Raw genomic sequence first — 19380 nt, 5'->3', positions numbered from 1 at the left:
ATCGGCCCCGGTTAACAATGTTGAAGCGATATTTATAGAGGTGTGAGGGCATGGTTGAAACGTAGACGAATTATATTAATTATATGACGCCTTGTGTATGTTGTCTGTTGATACCAGTGTGTGGTACGAAGGGAAGGTTGGAGTCTGTGATAGAATTTCCCGTTTGTACAGGCGGATTCATTCCAGAACTGTTGCCATGATGATGTCTGATTTCTCTTGAGCACCGGTATTAAATCAGTTCCTGGAACCATAAATGTCATGGGAGTAGTGGTGAGCATTGAAGCTTCTTTGGCGGATTTATCCGCTGTTTCGTTACCCGGAATGTTTTTATGAGCCGGAATCCATATAAGCGTAATATGTACGCCAGATGTATGCAATTCACATAGTAGCTGCTTAACATTATAAACATACCATTTAGGAGTGAATTTAGAGGACGTTATTGACTGTGACGCTGATAGGGAATCTGTGAAGATACTTGCATTTGATGTTCTAATTAAGAACTGCTTAAGTAAATAGTCACGGTGTATGGGGACGCCTTCGCCGAGACCAAGGTTCACAGAGAAAATGCTTCATTGTTTTACCACATAATACAAGGCCTTGACAGGAGCCAGAAAAAACCAACCGCCTTGCATTGCTCACTTAAGTCGCAGACATGTTACGCATTCACCCGTTCCACTGGAGTTGTATTGAATTATTTCCCACATGGTTGAGAAATTACGGACAAAATATTGTAATTATTAATAACAATAATAATTTATTTATTCTCGGCTGTGGTCAACTTAGGGCCCGTAAAATAACCCACTGCATTCATTTTCGTGTGTTTCTTGATTCCTTTCTTCCATTCTTCATTATTTCACTGTGACTTTTCCGCTGTGCTGATGATATTATATTCCTTCTTTTCTTTCTCCTGGAAATCGTTGAAATTTTTTATGAATCTCCTGAAACGTAATTTCTCCTGCATTCAGAGTTGAGAAGTAATTACGGTACCTAAGTGGAAGTCAATTGCGTAGCCAGGATCGATGGGGGGATTGTTTATAGTCACAAAATGCTGATAGAACATAGTGAAGTTGCGTGTATACTTGTCACCGAGGTGACGTGTTTTGACCTCTCCCCACTACATTTTGGTCCGGCTATTTCGCCGTTGAAATCTGTGTCATTTGAGAATTACTCTGACTTGTGTTCTCCTGCAATTTTCTGTGCGGCTCTATGTCGTTAATTTTTTTCGTATCCACTCCGCCCTAGGAGTTACATTCTACCTTAATGTCTTGTGTATTTATCTACTCACCAACAGTTATATTCTGGCGGCCCGTATCGGGTCTCCTTTGGAGCGAGTCTATCTGGAGGCTTGTCTTTGCTCCAGCCAATCAGATTCGCTTGTTTCGGCCCGGAGTGGCTTCTTCCTGATCGGCTTGCTTGCCGAGCTAAGTTGATTGTTAGCCCAGTTCGCCTTGCACAGTGGTAGTGTGCGGTTGTGTCGTGTGACATAGTGCAAGCCTTTCGATAGTGGGGGTGGCGGTACTAACACTTCACCGGACATGGACATCACGCCAGCTCTCGATGGTGAACAACCCTCATCCAATATGCAAGCTGACAAGACCATTACTACTATCCAGGACATCGCGGTCCGTCTGTAATCTATGTGGAGTCGGCTGGTGAGATACATGTCGGTAATATTCAGCCCATGGCGCTTGGTAGGCTTTTCTAGGATAATCACATTGTAGGTATAACATCTATCAAACCGAAAGGTACAAAGCGCATTCAATTTAACTCAGCTGATAATGCCAACCTTTTTCTAACACACCACATTTTGGATTCTCATCACCTTAAAGCTTTCATCCTGGAATCCAGCGTGTTTCGCATTGGATTAATTCGGGATTTCGATAAGAATTTAACCGGGGAGAACATTATCAAATACACTGAATCCCCCGTTCCTATAGTTAAGGCCCAACGGCTCAGCAGACGTGTGACAGTTGATGGACAAACTAACTCTGTTCCCACGGGAATGATAAAACTAACCTGCAAATGCCAAACTTTATACCAGGATTCGTTGCTCTTTTCCACGTAATACTAGAGGTCCAGATATTCATTTTCGACCTTACTATCTGAGGTAAGTTTCAACGCTATGGGCACCCAGCCAGGAACTGCAGAACAAAACTACCGCGATGCGGTAACTGCTCTATGTCTCACGAAAATCACAACTGCTCCGGTGCAATGCGTAAATGCCTACATTATGGGCTGAATCACAGTGTAGGATCCAATAGATGTGAAGTCCATAAGCAACAAATTGCAACCAAACGCATGATGTGTGTGGACAATGTTTCCTTCCAGGAAGCCCGCTCCACCCGAAAGGGTTTTCGTCCCTTAGCGTCCCACATCTCCTTCCACAGCTTACTGCAAGCAATTTGCCGTCTCCACGTAAGAATCCCCGCAAACGAAAATTCACTGAATTGACCCAAATACCAATTCGACCAACTCCCCTGCCAGGATTTGATAGATCAGGCTATCATGCGATATTGCAAAATCCTATCTTGGAGCATGCTCCACGGGTATCTAGTTCGCAGCGCCAAAGCCAAAGGTGCAAGTGGAACCGTCAACTAGCACATCCTCCCTTTCAGCGTATCATCCGAATCCATCCGATCGCACTACACTCCAGCGATTAACTAAGAATGTTCAAGCAGAAATTCAGCGCGATTTCAAGCGATTAGACGAAATCTTGGGTGAACAACCTCAATAGGCTCATTTATTAAAAATCCTCTTTACCAAAGTTAGTCAGATGTTCGTAGAGGAGGATGCGAATACTGTAATGGAACAGTAGGAGTATTACTCCAAAAAATCATGAATTAATACTCCTCATTTAAGAATATAATCCCCATATTATCATATTACAAGAGTCATGAATAAAACCTGAATCTACTTTTTCCGTAACGGGTTATAATGTTGAGCGACTGGATGACTGTGGGTATGGAGGTGTACTCACTTCAATAGCATCGAATATACCATATACTACCATCTTTCTACCTTATGCGATTCCTAACACATACTCCTTGGCTGTGAGGGTACACTATTTCGTTATCGTGAACCTCTATTGTCACCTTCAATGTAAGGCAACGCCCTTCAATGGCCTCAATATTTTTCCTAGTTTCCACCCCAACATCGTTAAATAATAGCAGATGATCTCAACGGACATCACACTGACTGGGGATGTGTCGATAGCATAACAAAAGGTCCTAATATTTTTAATGGAGTCTTAGGCTCCCCTACGCGGCTATCACCACCCGGCCACCCTAATAGCGCAGTAGATCTATCAATTTATTCCGAAAATATCGCCTATAAATCAATGTGGTCTACGCACAAAGACACTCATCTAAGTGATCATTTTCCGTCATTATCGACATTACTACACAACTTCATCCGCAGAACATAGCTGCCAAATCTAAGCGTATAACTCGGAATATGCAAGATTTTTATTTCGGCCTATTTCTCGATTATTTTTTAAACCAGATTAAAATTCGCATCACAAACATCTTCCAGCTATACTTCCTTATATCAGCATATTCAAAACTACCTAGATATATATCACACCCTTTTCATTTTCGAACCTATGGCAATACTACTAGAAGTCCTAATATTCACTGGTGGAATAAGAAATACGCTGCTATGGTGAAACGAAGACGAAGCCTGCTCAAAAGTTTCATATCAAAATTTCACACCTGACAAATATGAGCAATATAAAAAGTACACTGCTCACATTAGAAATTTTTTCCACGATTGACGCAGAGAATCTTGGAAATCTTTTATTAGCTCCCTCAGTAGAAACACCTGCTTAAGGATATTTGGACCGCTTTCAAAAAAACTAGCTCATACGGGATGCAACAAAATCGACCAACCACACTTCGAAAGCCTCTCTCAATTTTATGACACCTTAACACCGGATTTTGTTGTCCAAGTATACAGGCAATATACTACAGCGCCCCTTCCTGATAAATTTCTCACGGTCTCCCAACCTATATGTTATCTAGAATTCTTTAACCTACTCCACAAGAAACCTACTTCTGCTCCTGGACCAGACTATATTACCTATAAAATGCTCAACCATCTTCCATAACATGCACACGCAATAATCGTCGCATATTACAATCAAATACTAAACTCAGTCGTCCCTCCTTCTGCACGGAATACATTTACGTTCGTGCCCATACCGAAACCTAAACTCCCGACCTTAAATCTCATCGAATTTGGAGGAATCTGTTTAGAGTCATGTATACGGAAGGTCTTCCTCAGTATTATGTTGGAAAGGCTTCTATGGTGTCTCGCTTATTACAATTTGCTACCCACATATAAACGTGCCTTTATCAAAGGGAGAAGTACAGCGGACCCCATTAATATATTATTAACGGATCTATTGTTAGCAAACACGGCACAGTTGCTGCTCTTCTTGATATCAAAGCTGCCTATGACAACGTGCCCGTACACATGTTACTGTCACAACTCCCTGATAACTTTCTCAAAATGCTCCAACATCTCCTATATTTTCGGCGAATGGAAATCACATGCCACACCTGCACTAATAATGTACGATATGCGTCTAATGGGTTGCCTCAGGGTGACATTTTGAGCGACCTATTATTCGCTCTATACTTAAAAGGTTTAGAAGGTATCGTAACACGCGATGCAAGAATACTACTTTATGCAGATGATATTTTAATTTGTTCTTCTAATGAAAGTCTGGAAGACTGCAGAAGTAATATCACTAGAGCTTTAACTAATGCTAAGGCAAGGTTAAATGAGCACGGCTTGGAATTATTCTCTACCATATGGCCATGATTTTTACACATAAACGCAACTGTAATACAGACTCTTTCAGAAGCCCAAATATTACAATTCCAATCGTAAGGATGCACAAATATTTAGGTATTTATTTAGATAATAAACTGTCCTGGAGATCCCATTTTGAATACCTTTCGAAGAAGACTAAAAAATTACCAATCTATTGAAAATGACAGTTCGAAGGAAATGGGGTGCTGATCGCGTAACGGCTTTACTTTACCGGCATACCATACGCTCGCTTTTGGATTATGGATCCTTTTATTTTAATGTTGCTTCATCCACTCTTTTTCACAAGCTCAACGTAATTCAACATCGAGCACTACGATTATGTATAGGCGCTTTAACCTCTATTCCGACTAATGCGCTACTTGTTGAAACATGTGCAATGCCTGTACATTATCGCTGCTTGTATGTAGCTTCTAAATTTTTCCTGCAAAGAATGGCGCTAGCTAAACATCCTATCCTACCCAAACTAAAATTACTGGCGGAATATCGACAACGTTCACACCAGCAATCACGAACTCCTGCTTTGTTAGACGCCTTCCAATTGACGAGACAATATCCCAATAGCATTCAACAAAATATTTCGCTTCCACAGAATACAATGCCATACAATGTTGTGCAGTGCAAACCTAATAATTTAGAGTCTCAGCAGATTTCTTTTAATAACGGTACAATGCAACTTTCCGATATACCTAACCCACCAGTTAAAATGGCGATAAATAATCTCACCCCTAATCTCATAATATATACAGATGGGTCCGAACAAAATATCGGCACGGGGGCCGCATATTACATTCCGCAGTTCAACGTCAGTGAGCAATATGTTCTTCCAAAAAACGCCTCAATATTTACTGCCGAGGATTTCGCTATCCGGCATGCGTTGCTATACCTAAAACACCACAACTTCATCGAAGCGATCATTTTTACAGATTCCTTCAGTGTACTTCAAAGCTTAAATTCACACAAGTCCTATAAAAATTGGTACATCTGCAACATTCGACGACTATTATTTGAACTGGGTGAAAATTGAGCTGATATAACTTTAATATGGATCAAGGGACATTCGAACATCGCCGGTAATGATCAGGCCGCATCTACGCTTCCACTGCCCTCCCCTACACAGACTTCACCCTGACCATAAAACTTGATATTCAAAACAAATGGCAGCACAATTGGTCACAATCGGCGAAACTAAAGGGAAAATATTATTATCAACTGCAACCGAACATTGCTGGTCACCCATAGTTTTCAAAAACAAAATATTCACGCAGACACATTACTACAATTATCAGATTACGCTTTAAACACGCATTGACTCCGGATTATAAATTCAGATTAAAACCGACGGCTTCACCCATGTGTTCATGTAATCATAGCATGGCCGACGCCAATCATATTTTCCTTCACTGTTCCCATTTCACCCTACAAAAAAGCGATTTTTCCAAACTGTACGCTCGCAAAACATCCAAGTACTCACAACAGTAGCCAGCCTCGTTCAACAACCTTTCTTTCTATTCTGGAATTCTTGGATAACTGTAACATTAACATCTAAATTCGTTTGACTAGTGAGGTAGTGAGTATTATGAGCTTATTCAAGTCGCATCCGCCTATACATAACTGTAACACTACGACGTCGTCAAGTTCTCGTCAGATAATCCTAGTGTCTCTACAAGTGGTGAACAAATCCATCTATCGCCAGTAAAAATCAAAGTCTGTTTCTCTGAAGATACGCGAAAACAAGTGTAGTGACTGGGTGATGGCTTTACAGCAGCACTCAAGAAATTCCTCATAAGAAGAAGAAGAACAACAAAATTGTTAGCGATGATGAAAGACGGATGTGGTGTGCGGCCGCTGGAGCGCAAGGCTTCGACCTACGACATAATGCCTGGTTAAGGCATTTGGAAGCATGGCTTTAAGCCCTGGGGTTTTTTGATGTTTTTTCGTTGGTGACGTCCTCATCCTTATTTATTGTATCCTGAATTCCCGGGCCTGAGTGAGTAACTGCATCACTAACGCCAAGGCGTTAGTAATTTTCCAAGGACTCCATGTATGTTATACTACTTCAAGCTTATCCTTCCTCCTGGGATGGTCAGAAACGGCTCGGATTTAATCTGTTCGTCGGAAATGTTTTTGACCTTTGAAAATCAATGAAATTTGCAACTTTCGTTCGAACTTCTATTCAATTAAATTATATAAAATTTGGTAAAATATAAATAGACTACTGTATTATGATTTATACTGTTAAAACCCCCTAAAGACTGAGGGTAAATTCGAATTCTGTGTGTTACTACATTCTTCTGGGAAATTATGCTTCGTTATTGACGTCAGAAAAGTTGGATGGCGCAGCCACGCGGTAGAATGTTGAAGCTGCAACAAAGTGACTGGTGAGGTTTATTTACATGGCGAAGCATTGACGTCGTGGTGGAAACAGAAAGAAAATTGTCAAATTTGAGGACGTACTGCTCTGTATAAGGTTGCAAATCGTATAAAACGGATGCGAAATCTGTTCACTACTTTCCTGTACAAAAAGTTCAGAGTGAAAGATGGGTTTTGGCGCTGTCAATTGGAAAACTCGTTACGCGATACATGACAGTGTGCAGACTGCATTATCGTGAAGACGACTTCTTTGCACAGCGTAGGTACCGGTACTGTCTATTGTACTCATTGATAGTTATTGTCGCTAATCTGTATTCACAAAGATTTAGCTACATCAAAAATACTGATAAACTTGTAGCCTAATACTTCTGTGCCGCACATAGAATGTAATCCGCTCTTTGTAAACTTCTTCATATGTGTAACAGCCGGCAGTAAATTAACTATCTACATGTGAGTAATATCTTTAACTGGTAGTAATTAAGCACTGCATTTAAATTGCCTATAAAATACTTCTATCAATGACAGAAAATATGTAGTATTTTGCCATCATAAATGAGCTTTTTTTGCTATTTGTTTTACGTCACACCGACACAGATAGGTCTTATGGCGACGGTGGGACAGGAAATGTCTAGGAATGGGAAGGAAGCGGTACAGCCCCAGCATTTGCCTGGTGTGAAAATGGGAAACCACGGAAAACCATCTCCAGAGCTGCCGACAGTAGGGTTCGAACCCACTATCTCCCGGATGCGAGCTCACAGCTGTACGCTCCTAACCGCACGGCCAACTCGCCCGGTCATCATAAATTAGAAGCCATAACCTAATTATTTGGTAGAATTGGACAAACCAAGTATTCTTCAACCCCAAACAGCTGTGACTGTAGAGGTTATAGTACTCTTAAATTATAATTTTCCAATTTTGCTCTGCATATTCTGTAGGTAGTTATAATTTTTATACTTATTGTTCTCGGTTCTAAGTTCTATATTTTGTGCTGATGGTAAAAATGGAAGAACATTAAGTTAATGTGGGCTGTTCCAACACAAGCCTGTATAAAGCCTAGGATTTATTTGCTCTACAACATTTACTTAGTAGAATTATTATTTTCTTTCTTCCCCAAAATTACAGTTTACAAAACAGGTAACTCCCCCGTAACCTGGCTAAAGCTTTGGCATGGACCAAATCAGCAAGAACCATAACCATAACCATAACCTCTAATAGTGGAAAATTACAGTAGCTTAACTGTTAAGGTGAATTAGCGTGTCAACGGTAACATTTCTCTGACAATCCCGCTTTACATATACAGTTGCACTTCACATTTTCACCCCCTTGTTCAAGACAACATTAACTTTGTGTGGTTTTGAATCGGTGTGGGATGATTGCAAACACAACGCTACAACACCAGTTTCATGCTCTGTTTCAAACTTTTTACCTACACATATCAAGTAATTACGCTTGAATATTTCTTCCCCTTCCACTAATGGACACGTGAAATCTCCGACAACTCTCAACAATTGCGCATACGACACCAAAGACATTTTGAACACTTAATAAATCCTACAGACGCACACCCGTCATCGAGAAATTTAAAATATTAGGATTAAAAATCAAAGATTAATATTCAAAGGCTAGAATTCCTTGTAAATAGTGTAAATAATTCTCGTGTGCCTTATTGTGAATGCTGTGTGTGTGATTGATATTATTTCAATGCATTGTGATACTTTCGTTGACCATGATTTGGACCAGACCACGTGCTCGTTACGTTGAGACCTGGTTGTTTGTGTTAGCATAACTTTTTGAAATTGAAATCTTTAGTGAATTTTAATTGGTATTAAATAAAGGAAGGTTCAGAGTGTCACACGGTAATGAATAAGGAAGGATCATTTCCGTGGACTTGGTTCACTATTTAATTTTGTAAAGCATACGATGTTAGAATTATCTGTAAAAGTGTCAAATACCAAAGATTGACTTTACGTTTGTCAAACGGAATATTAGAGGAAGATTGAGAGGAATAAGGCACAATGGACACATTTTGAGTAATATTTTTGATAAGATTTTTTTGAGGTAGCGCTTCAATCAGCACATTAAAGAAGGAAGGATTTATTTGAAATAAATGTTGAAATGAGAAAATCTGGTAATTCGACATTCAAGATAAATAGGAATCTGACAATTTTCGCTTTCTTTTAACATAAAGAATTATATCATTACTGAGAGGAGGTCCTCCTACAAAAATTTTTATTTTATGATTACTTCATTAAGCCAGAAGTAGACTAATACACGTTATGCATACTTACAGAAACATTGTCGACCGAGAATAGTGGAGATTATGTGCAGTTAAGAGGAACTGGCGGAGAAGAAAATTTATTTTCTTATCGAGATTGTTAATTAAATTTGTTATTGTTAAATGTGTTAGTTATAATAAATGTCAGAACCTGTTGTTTTATATTCTTGTGTTATTGTCGCTAGTCCTTGTCTCTTACCGTGCCTTCGAAAATAAGTAAAGCCGGACAACGAACGTCCACCTTCGGGACTCTCCTTCTCCGGCTGAGCTATGTCCGGTAAGAAGGGGGCAATACCAATAGGAGGGAAATACCATGGTAATTGTTAACATGAGTCTTGTCCCATTTTTTATGCAGTGGGTGAATAAAGGCAGAAGTCCAGTCACGTGGAAATTTCTCAATTTCCCAAATCTTTTTCATGATGTCAGTCAATTTATCATTCATTTTATTAGCAGCATACTTCCACAATTCAGCAGTTATCGAGTCCTCACCTGGTGCCTTGTTATTCTGAAGGGACTTGATAATCTGTTCGATTTCTTCTTTCGTTGGAGGGGATGAATCTAGGTGGACGTGCGTGTCTTCAAATGAGAAAGTGGATAGTGAAATTTCACAATTAAGAAGAGATTCAAAGTACTGTATTTCGTTAGAATCTGGCAATTATCTTTGTCGTTGTAAGCTAGTTTCCCATCCGAGTTTTTGAACTGTAAGCTTTTCTAGATTTTGTTTGAATTTGCTGTAGAAGTCCCGTGTGTTGTTCCTCTGGAAGTCTTGTTCAGTCTGGTATGCACGTTTCACTTTGCGAGTAGTTTTGTCGCACATTGTCTCTCGTTCTTTACCGAATTCAATTTTTTGCCGGGCGAGTACCTTTGTTGTACCACTGCCTCACATTCATCATTCTACTAGACATGCCTCTTTGATTTAATCAGTGGGGCTGTTTCCTTTGCTGTTGTAACCAAGGTCTGCTGTAGCTCCTCCAAGTTCTGGGAATTCAGTTATTCTAACTTCATCGAAAACTCAGGACATGAGCGTAGCTTTTCAGTATCAAATTGATTGATCTTCTTCAAGTGAATCTTTCTGGTGTTTGTCGGAATCAATTTAACTTTGATTCTGGATAAAAAGTGATCCAAATCTAGATTGGCATTCCTTAGAACCTTCACATCCTGTGTCTCTCTTCGAGCCTTATGGGAGACGGCGACGTGCTCAATTTGGAGCTCCCCGAGATTGGGATTCGGTGATGTCCAAGTATTCTGCTTCCTGAGTACGTGTTTGAAAGCTAATGTGGTATTATTATTATTATTATTATTATTATTATTATTATTATTATTATTATTATTAATGTACCCTGAGGTAAACCTTACCCCGTGCATTTAAATGAAGCGCACTGAAGAACACTAACAACAACTATTTCAAAATGTTCGGATTTTCCCCCATAGATGTCTATTAAAAATTAAAGTCATGCACTCTGGTGTAAAGTGGAACGACTAAAAATTTGAAGACATTTTGTATTTATAGGTTTTCTAAACTGAGTCGATTATTCTTTGTTTTGATATTTCTACGGTTACAACTCTTCTAGCTCTTCCCGCCATCTTGGGATCTCAACGAATAGAAAAATTCATGTATTGTTCTGCCAATCACATGCTTCTTGAAACTTTTCAACTGTCCAATAAAATGGGGGGTGTCCGGTCTTAGTCCAGAGCCTTCTCGAACTTTCCTCTCGGGTGTAAAAGCTGACGCCTTTTCGAGTTAACTTGTCTTATTGATCGTCTTGTTACTGGGTGTGTGTGTTTTCTAACTCAGTAATTATCTCTGAAAGCTATCTCGAGGGGAAGGTTTCCTAGCTTGAATAATGCAACAGTAAATTTCCTAAAATGTAAATTTTTCTTTCTTCTCATTTATAAGTTCAAATAAGTCAAGTGTACTTATCTGAAATCCGGGGATAGAGAGTGCGTTACTCTCTCGAATTCCCCTTCAGTTTAATTTGGAGGCGACTACGATTTTGTAACTGTTTCTACTAATGTAAATTGTAACTTATTTTGTCCATCTGGTCTCCTCAGTAGTTTGGGGTTAGCCTCTGTAGCCCAAATAGTGTTTTAATCTTTGATTTCAAGGAGCGCAAGTTTTCGCCTCCATACATTTTTGATTTTTGGGCCAGTAATTGAACCTGTTGCTTTCCACAAAGACCCAGTAGAATGGGTAATCGATACCCCTGCATTATTTCTTCTATGTAGAATTAAAAATACCTAATACGGTCTTTTTAAATATAGGTTGTGCCTAAAGAGGCCAGAAAGTGTAAATTTTGTTGTGAAAAAGACGCTCTAATCACAAATGTAAAAGTAAAATGTTGCCTTGATTAGGCGCAATGGTATTGGAGCGCAGTCTCCTAGGTAAAATTATAGTGCATTGTGGCTCTTTCTTGTAACGTAAAAGAGATTTGAGTGAATACTGAATGGTGCATTTGGAAGGCCGTATCTTGCTATCTATTCGAGCAAAAGATGCTCTTGAAAATGGTGTGATTTAATTGGGAGATTCGACTCAAACTAAGCTGAACTGTTGTGATTTAGGAACTTCGTAAATTGGGAGTTTGAAATTCAAATTTTAGCTGATCACTTCTTGGTTATTCTTTTTATACATTTGACAAAACTAACTCTGTACCTAAAATCTTGTTCTGTCGCCAAGCGAATTGTTGTGTTAAATTTTAATACGGTTCCTGGAAAGAAATCAAAAGAAGAATAACCTTTATTTTTAAAGTTTTAAATTAATCTTTGACTGTCGTCGATAGAGCCATTCAGGCCAGCACCTTCTGTAACAAGTGGCAGCATTAGTTACTGAATATGGTGTAAAGGCAAGTGTTTGCTTAATGTTCAGCCGACATGAATTGGCTTTTTGGAAAATATTACAACTAATGTGGACAAAATTTATTCTTCATATTTTTTATAGACTATTTATTGACTGATCATAAACGTCTCTGGCTTGAACTGTCATGGAAAAATTATCAGCAAGGTAACACTAACCAAATCGTGGAAGAAGGAAACTGAGAAACACACTAATATTTTAATACTGAAATGTTAAAATTAATTTAAGCTCTTCTCCAAACGAATACTCTCCAGAAAAACTCAGGTATTACAGAACCCATAGCACTACTCTAAGGGAGCATATTATTAACAGCTACATTCCTTATCTTGCAAGTAACCAGAAAAAAATCACTGAACAGCTAAGCAGGGCACTTATAAAGGAAAATGGTGGTAGAAATCTAACAAAATACTGTACGAAATGGAAATAAAAAATTGCCAATCACAAAATTATTCTAAATTCCAAGATTAAGGTAACACAGCTTGGAAAATAATAAATTATGAATCTGTTAGGAAGGTGAACAGCCATTTGACCACCCAAACTGAATTACAATTTACTTGCTATTACCATCAATTGCGCAGCAAATGATGTAAGTTTTATGTGGCATGAAATTACATGTAAAAGGTCCGTCCGTGTCGACTAGTGGTTAGTAAATAATATACATACATTATCATTATAGACTGTTATGCCTTTCAGCGTTCAGTCTGCAAGCCTCTGTGAATTTACTAAACGTCGCCACAATCTTCCATTCTAGTTCAGAACATTTTAAGCAAGTAAATAATAATTAATAATAAATAATAATTTCCGTGGTTTCCACTTTTAGACCAGGCAAATGCTGGGGCTGTACCTTATTTAAGGCTACGGCCGCTTCCTTCCAAATCCTAGGCCTTTCCTATCCCATAATCGCCATGTGACCTATCTTGTGTCGGTACGACGTAAAGCCACTAGCAAAAGGAAGATGAAGAGGATTTGGCCTTTGTTTTTGCTACTGTTGATTCTTGTTATGATTTAGAAATGGAGTTTTGTTAGGCACATTTCCTCCCCTCATCCTGCTCATTGCTTTGAATGCAAAGCACATTGAAGTATAAACTTCGTCCACTTTTCTGAATTTTTTACAATTCACGACTGTACTGGGAGCGGAGGGACGCTAATTCTTTTTCGATGCACTAGCAGGAACAATTATAGATAATTCAGAGTTCCTAGAAACTGTCGACTTTCATCGCTTTATCTCTGTATTCCTTTGATGAGACATTCCACAAACAAAGCCTTTCTAGTATATCATTAATTAAGTCCGGAGTAATCTCCTTGCTCCAATCCATTTCTGACTATAAATATTAGTACCGGTATAGTGCAGAGAGAAAGACATGGGTGCGCGTAAAGTATTTGTTGCTCATAACGAAGAGGATGAGTTTTGCGGAGTGTTGTAACTATAGTCCTACTTCACGAGAACTACGTCGTTTACGTCGTTTAGGCTATTTGTTGGAATGGAAACAGCACGGAAGTTGCCGAAGCTGTGCCGACATCTCACGAACAACGAATTGACTTGACATGTTTTCCACTTGGAGCGGAAAATGCGTCAACCTGTTAAAACTGTTAACCTCAACATTTTGACTTAACATGCAAAGTCAATTGGAGGACACAATCACAATATGCATGTCAACTGTAACATGTTGGTGTTAAATGTTAATCAGTGGAGACCGACCTTTAAATTTCCCGAAATTATTTCTAATAAATCAGTTATAACTTTTGCCTTAGAAAAATTCTTCTCATGAGTTTATGACGTTCATGTATTATTTTTCTTCTTCTCCTTCTTCGCGAATGGGTCACTAAATCGACTCGTTCTAGCATTCCTTCATGTGGAAAAATTGGATCTGTTTTCGTTGCTCTGACCATGAATGTTGTGTAGTCTTCCCTTGTTCCTCGAAACCCCTTGTGTGAGATATTTTCTTTATGTCATTCCGGTCAAGTAGGTTTGGAGATCCTAATCCCTTCAGGGCTTCTTCTGTAAGCTTGTACTAATTCAGTCTAGTAGCCTTGATCTTTATGTATTTTGTACATTAGTCTGTTCGGGTCCATTCTTTCTAAATGCCCCACGAATTGAATTTTTCGCATTCGCATTGTGTCTGTGTTTTTGGGAATATTTTTGTACATTTCTGTGCTTTTTCCAATTATTTTACGTTCTTTCAATTCTAATTGGTGTTCTAGTGTTTTGTGTTGGAGAAGCATAGAAGCACAGTTAGTGGCGGTACCTCGGCAGTGTCTGATGCACATGTTAGTGGTGGCTGAATTAATAATCTCAGAAGTGGAAATCTGAGCTCAATCAGACTGGGGTCCCAAACTCAGTCAAAAATCCATTCTATGTAAATCAACATGAATACAGCACCTTCGAAAGAGAATGACCACAGTGGGTTAAATCCCACGGTTGAGGAGCCCCAAATGTTGTATTTGGATTCTGGAGTGGCCACAGATGTGTGCGGAGAGGTACGTCGGAGTGCCTCGAGATCGCGTAAGAACAAAATCCAATCGGAATCGAGAATATGGCTTATTTCTTCTGTAATATTTACATTTTCTATTTTTTTTACAAATCTGCTTTTCTTATATTTACATTCTGAACAAAAACCTTGAATTCTGGTTCGTCTATTTTTAGTCCCGATTCTATGAGGATGTACTCTTTCAGTAGTATTTTTGCATTTCAAACACCAAATATGATAATGCATTTATTAGGAGGAAAATATTATACACTTGTTCAAAAAAATTAGGAGAACATGTTCTTCAACGTATGCCAAGCTCCGCAAAACAATCCGATAGCAAACACTCGTAATCGAGTAGGTTTGTCTTCCAGGTAGGTTGTCTCTTCATCTATATGTTCGGAGGTGACTATACAGTTACACAATTTGCCACAGTGGTGACAGGTAGTCCCACGTGGAGCAGTCATGTCATTTCTATGTCTCCTCAGCACTTCTTTTTCTTTCCTACGTTGCCTCTTGTCATTCGCTGTACGTCGGCACTTTTCTTCAAAAGACAGTGTGCCGTAATGGACTAGTAATCTCCAGGATGAACGGTCAAGCGCTAAGCTCTCTCAGTTATCAACATCAATGTTACATCTCTTCAAGTTAGCATTGATTACATCTTTAAATCGCTTCCTCTGATCGCCTACACAGCGTTTACCTACTGATAGCTCAGAGTAAAACACCTGTTTGGGAATGCGATTATTGGGCATGCGAACTGCGTGCCTTGTCCATCGTAGCTGGCGTCTTAAAACCATCAAGTCTATACTGGTGGTGTGTGCCTCTTCAAGAACGCTGATATTTGTGCGCCTGTCTTGCCAAGTTATTTGCAGTATTCTCCTCAAGCAGCGCTGATGATACTGTTCCAGCTTCTTAAGGTGTCGACTGTAGCATGTCCAGGATTCAGATCCGTAGAGTAAGGTTGCAACTACAACAGAATTGTACACAAGAATCTTTGTTGTGATATTGACATCGTGATTGTCAAAAACTCGAGATCTTAACTTAGCAAAGGTTGCTCCTGCACGGTTAATTCTGTGTTGGATTTCTGAATCTATATCTGCGCTTGATGAGAGGTTGCTGCCAAGGTATGGGGCGGTGTTTACAACTTGAAGACTCACTCCATCAATTGTGACATTGATATCTCTTTGACCTTCCCCAGGGGCTGGTTGGTATAGGATCTGTGTTTTGCTGGTATTCAGTTTGAGTCCGATCTTGTTGTACGCAGCAGAGAAAGCATTCAGGATTCTCACAAGCTCTTCTTGTGTCTGAGCTACGACAGCATTATCATCAGCGTACTGTAACTCAACTAATGCAGCAGACGATGTCCGAGTTCCTGCCTTTAAACGGCTCAAATTAAAAAGTTTACCATCCACCCTGTAAGTTATATGACTTCCTGGAGGGAGATCATCTCTGACAAGTTCCATGACAGTGGCAACAAACAAGGAAAACAAAGTGGGGGCTATCACACAGCCTTGCTTAACACCGGTATTGATATGGAATGGCTTTCCAATAGAGCCGCTGCTAATGACATCTGCCATCATATCAGTGTAGAGCAATTTCAAAATGTACTAAATTTCTGCGGAAAGCCATATAGAGCTAAAATTTTCCACAAAGCTTCTCGGTTCACAGAGTCAAATGCCTTTATAAGATCAATAAGGACAATATAAAGAGGTCTATTTTGTTCTCTACATTTTTCCTGGAGTTGACGAGCTGTGAATATCATATCTGTGGTTCCTCTAGAAGGCCTGAAGCCACACTGACTCTCTGGAAGTATTTTCTCCACCAGGGGTACAATACGATTTGCCAAGAATCGAGCAATAAATTTTCCCAGGCACGACAGTAAGGATATTCCCCGAAAGTTACTGCAATTTGTTCAATCCCTTTTCTTAAATATGGGAATTACCAGACTGTCTCTGAAATCAGGAGGCATTTTTCTGTGCTCCAAATTTTGACAATCAGTTCATGTATGTGTCTTATTAGTTCCTCACCACCTTCTTTGAGAGCTTCCACTCGTATACCATCAGGACCAGAGGCTTTGTGACGCTTTGCTTGATTGACAGCATGCTTAACTTCATCTAGTGTTGGTGGGGAGCCAAGTTCTTCATGGATGGGAGCTTGTTTCAATATATCATACACCTGTTCATCAATAATCGAATCCTGGTTCAAGAGGTCTTCAAAATGCTCTTTCCACCTATTCATGATGGAGTGCTGATCTTTTAAAAGTGTACTCTTATCGCTGGACCAAAGAGGATTCCTCACAAAGGTGGTGGGATCATAAACTGCTTTTGTCGCTTGGAAGAACTGTCGTGAATCTTTATCTGCTAGATATTCCAACTCTTTTGCCTTTCCTGTCCACCATGCATTCTTGAGCTCACGGGTTTTTCTTTGGACATTTGCTTTGGCAATACTTACGGCTTGTTTCTTAGAGTGGGAGTTCATGTCCCTTCGCCATGCTTGCAAGGCTTTTCTTTTCTCTGAGATCAATGCTTCAATTTCTTCATCATTTTCATCAAACCAGTCCTGATGTTTTCTGGTCTTATATCCTACTGTTTCTTTGCAAGCATCTTCAGACTCTCCCAGTGTTGCGTTACATCAGGTTGATATTCCTTCGGCAAAATCCGATGAAGGAGCTCTCTGTATCTGAAGTAATTTCTGTATTGCCAAACTTCTCGGTGTCTAAAGTATGTCTGAAGCTCTTCCGTTGTTTCCTCCTCTGGGTGGACAGTGACAAATGCATCACTGATCCAATAAGTCGGTGATCTGTCCAACAGTCATCAGCTCCCGTCATTGCTTTGGTGATGAGAACATCGCGTAGATCTTGCTTGCGGACGATTACATAGTCAATGAGGTGTCAGTGTTTCGATCTAGGATGCTGCCATGATGTTTTGAAGCGATCCCTTTGACGAAAGATGGTGTTGGTGATTATCAACCCATGCTCAGCACATTTTGAGAGGAGTCTAATACCATTGGAGTTTTCACTGCCAACTTCCTCCTTGCCAATGACACCATTCCATACTTTATGGTCCTTTCCCACTCTGGCATTAAAATCACCAAGCAAGATGATTTTATCTAGTCGATTGATGTTTGATAGGATGTCATCCAGATCTGAATAGAATGTTTCATTGATGTCATCATCAGTCTAATGTGGGGGCATATGCGCAAATTACTGTGGCATGCTGGTCGCCATTTAATCGAAGTCTTAATGTCATGATGCGTTCATTACGTCCAGTTGGAAGTTCCTGCAGGTCTCTGAGAAGCTTATTCTTGATAGCAAAGCCTACTCCATGTGTTCGGTGTTCGCTGGTAGGTTTACCCTTCCAGAAGAAAGTGTATCCTGCTCCATTTTCATTCAACTGACCTTCTTCAGCAAGACGGGTCTCCTGGAGTGCTGCTATGTCGATATTGTATCTTCGTAACTCTCTACCCACAAGGGCTGTTCTCCTTTCGGGTCTCTCATTTGAAGGGTCATCATTAAGTGTTCTTACGTTCCATGTAGCAAAATATAATTTCTTTCTTGTTCGACCGCATTGAGGTGATACCATTGGACGCGGCTATCCAGTCGGTACTAGACGTGGCTGACTATGTTTAGGGCACCTTTTCTAGCCCCTTCCCCATGTGAGGTGAGCAGAGTGGACCCTAAATAGGACTGCTCAGTCGTAGATGCAGCAACTGAATTGCTCTACAGCCACAAGACGACCGATCACACATCTACCGCCCACGTGCCAAGTTATCACTAGAGACACCGCAGGACTTTTGGAAGAGTCAATCTGTTGTAGGAAGACTGCTGTGCGTGAGTGTGAGAGTGCTGCTGCACTTCAACAAACGCACTGTACTTGATGACTTAAGAACTGTTTTCAATGGCAAGCCGATGCAAGGCGACTGAAGGGTTCTTAGTCACTGCAGCCTTCGTCCGCCATTCCAGCCGAGGAGGGACTTACTGTCCTTACGCCTGGTCCGCCGTTGAGGACTTTCTATGCCGTTGACCAAATATGGTTCATCCGCCTTTAGGGGAAGTTTTCCACCCCAAGGGCAAGAGAGTGCCCTGAAGTTGATGAATTTATGTGTCATTTCCTACACAAAGGCTTCATCAGACCTACCAAGGGAGAGCTCATCCGTCCGTAGCCGTTGGTTCTCCCCTAGTTTGGCAGGTTTGGTACTGGCCGCCTGACCCTCGGCCAGACAGTCGCAGGTAGTACCGTCTACTGTCACATAAAATACCTCATATCTCACAGTGCATTGGCACCGCTGATGGCTCCACGTAGCCTACGCAGTGGCCTCCATAGTATGCACTAGCCATGTGTCTTGGTGGGTGCACTATTTACCAACTGATGAGCCCAACTTAGCACACTGGGGCGAAACGCTGGCAACCAGGAATGAGTTAGCTGGAAAATTTACAATGTCAATAACGGACCATCTATATTGGTATTATTAATTTACTCTTTCGGAAAAAATTTAACGTTTCCCATTGAAATCAACATCTTTATCACACATAAAAACAATCGACGCATTTATGTCTTCCTCGAGTAAAATATTCACAAACAATA

The sequence above is a fragment of the Anabrus simplex genome, chromosome 3 (genome assembly GCF_040414725.1).
Source record: "Anabrus simplex isolate iqAnaSimp1 chromosome 3, ASM4041472v1, whole genome shotgun sequence".
NCBI classification, from domain to species: domain Eukaryota; kingdom Metazoa; phylum Arthropoda; class Insecta; order Orthoptera; family Tettigoniidae; genus Anabrus; species Anabrus simplex.
The sequence above is the reverse complement of the archived record's forward strand: the minus strand, read 5'-3'. Positions refer to the sequence as shown.